This window comes from Penaeus monodon, chromosome 41 (genome assembly GCF_015228065.2).
Source record: "Penaeus monodon isolate SGIC_2016 chromosome 41, NSTDA_Pmon_1, whole genome shotgun sequence".
NCBI classification, from domain to species: Eukaryota; Metazoa; Arthropoda; class Malacostraca; order Decapoda; family Penaeidae; genus Penaeus; species Penaeus monodon.
Window position 1 is genome coordinate 3464921 of NC_051426.1, and position 2500 is coordinate 3467420.

A 2500-nucleotide genomic window follows, 5' to 3' on the forward strand; every position below is an offset into this window, starting at 1 on the left:
GGAGAGGAGGAAGAGGGAGAGGAGGGGGAAGATGAGAAGGAAGAGGAGGAGGAGGACGAGGAAGAGGAAGAGGAAGAGGAAGAGGAGGAGGAAGAAAAAGAAGAAGAAGAGGAGGAGGATGAAGAGGAGAATAATAATAATAATAAGAAAAAGGTGGAGGAGGAGAATGAAGAAGATGGGGAAAAGAAGGAGGAGGAGAAGAGAAAGGAGGAAGAAGAAGAGGAGGAAAAAGAGAAAGAGGAGGAAGAAGAGGAAGAGAAGGAGGAGGCGAAAAGGACAGAGAAGGAGAAGGAAAAAAAGGAGAAAGACAAAGAGAAGGAGAAGGAGATGGAGAAAGAGCAGGAGGAGGAGGAGGAGAAGAAGAAGAAGAAAGAGAAGGAGGAGGAAACGGAAAAGATGAAGGAGAAGGAAGATGAGGAATAGGAAACAGAAAAAGAAAAGAGAAAAAGAAAAAATATATATATCGAAGAATTATTATCATTTATAATTATCAATACCATGAATACCATCACTACTGCCATCATTAGTAATAATATCAGTATCATTAGTAACAACATCAATATCATTAGCATTATCATAACCGATCTTACAAATTTCCTCGCGTAAAAATTCCAGAACGAATGATTCACTTTGTTTAGGAATTTACATTATCTTTAGATTCGCTGTTTGGAATATTCTAAACGTCTGGAATATTGTAAATGGAACATCAAAAAAAAAAAAAAAAAAAAAAAAAAAATGATAGGCCTATTTTCGACATACCTCGGCCGAGCACCTTCCATTGTGAAGAGGTGGGGGGGGGGGGGGAAATTGATGATGTAGCAGAAAAAAAGATAATTCGGTAACTGAGAGAGAGAGAGAGTGTGGAGAGACTGAGGGGGGAGGGGGAGGGAGGGAGGGAGGGAGGGAGAGGGGGAGGGAGGGAGAGGGGGAGGGTGGGAGGGAGGGAGGGAGAGAGAGAGAGAGAGAGAGAGTGGAGAGAGAGAGAGAGAGAGAGAGAGAGAGAGAGAGAGAGAAAAGGAGAGAAGATAAAATAAGAGAGTGAGAGAAAGAGGGGAGAAGGGGAAAAGAACAAAATAAATATAGATTGAGAGAAGAGACACAAACAAAAGAGTGAGAAAGAAAAGATAAAACGAAGGAGAGAGAAAGCAATTAGAATAATGAGAGAGAGAGAGAGAGAGAGAGAGAGAGAGAGAGAGAGAGAGAGAGAGAGAGAGAGAGAGAGAGAGCGAGAGAGAGAGAGAGAGAGAGAGAGAGACGGACAGACAGACAGACAGACAGAGACAAAGAGAAAGAAAGAAATAAAGAAAAAAAAACATTGCCATTATAGACAGGAATGTTCCAGTTGATGCAATATAATTCCCATTATCATTCCTTTTTCACCTAATTAGCGGCAGGTGTACCAATCAGTGAATCGGAATGAGACAAAACGGAGATAAGGAGAGAAAAGATATGCAGAAAGATAGATTGATAAATAAATGGAGAGAGAGATAGATAGATAAATAAGTAGACAGAAACAACGTACAAGAAACGCTGCCATTATGAATAGGAATGTTGCCGATGACGCAATGTCATTACCTTTATTATCAATCGCTTTCTCGCCCAATCAACGCTAGGTATAGCATTACCTTCACCAATCAGTGACGCCTTAACTACTCATTCCAGCCAATCACCGACGGCATATCTACATAGCTCAGCCAATCATCGGCGACTCTACTCCAATGACGAGTTGATTTACAAACTTACGTAGCGAAAAGTGGCTTTAATTCGGAAGCCCCACGTTAAACGATTTCGCATTGCGTTGAGTTAGTTAAGCCAATAAAAAATTGTTCGATTAAAAGTCACAGCCAATGACGCTCCGCCGTAAGAGATCTGAGTAAGCCTATTTATCTTAAGTAACGAGGGAAGGTAATGAGTAGAAATTGAACTTAGTAGGTTATTTCAATCAGTGGTCTTAATGAAGTGTGGAATTCATTCAGTCGGGGTTCGAATTAATTGCGGTCGTTTGGTAACGGAATCATTGAGATTACTGTACTACTTTTACGCTAACGGCGCACTTGCCACGCCCCCCTCTCGGAAAAGCAAATGCTTATGTGTAGATTTTCAAGTGTATTGTTTGTGTGAATTGGTCTAATCATCAGAACATGTCAGATTCAGTTTTTGCATGTATTTTTTTCTGAGAATAACAGATAGATAACGCTGAATGTCTCGCTAACCTTAGCTTAAGGGCAGAGCCGCACCTGTTCAAGCAGTTATGCAATAGACATCAAGCAGAGCTTAGCAACATGAAGGTCTGTCGGAGCAAACTTTTATTTATCGTCCTTGCAATCTGCTAATCTACTTGATCAAGTTAAAGTAAAATACTAAATCAATCTGTGATGGCATTCAGATAAGGTGCAATCGATCAAGCACACTTGAGATGCAATGCGAACCCCGTGACCCAAGTGACGATCGCCATGCGCCATCGCCAAAGGAATTCGAACCGAAATATAAATGATTCAAA

General features: G+C 41.0%; 1 protein-coding gene and 1 pseudogene across 3 annotated transcripts in view; one reads left to right on the plus strand and one right to left on the minus strand.

The window, feature by feature from the left end:
• The window catches only part of LOC119598745 (neurofilament medium polypeptide-like), a 71147-nt gene that overhangs the window by 26305 nt on the left and 42342 nt on the right, over positions 1–2500 (minus strand). The window lies entirely within an intron of this gene.
• LOC119598338 overlaps positions 1–2500 on the plus strand; it is a 19701-nt pseudogene that overhangs the window by 550 nt on the left and 16651 nt on the right.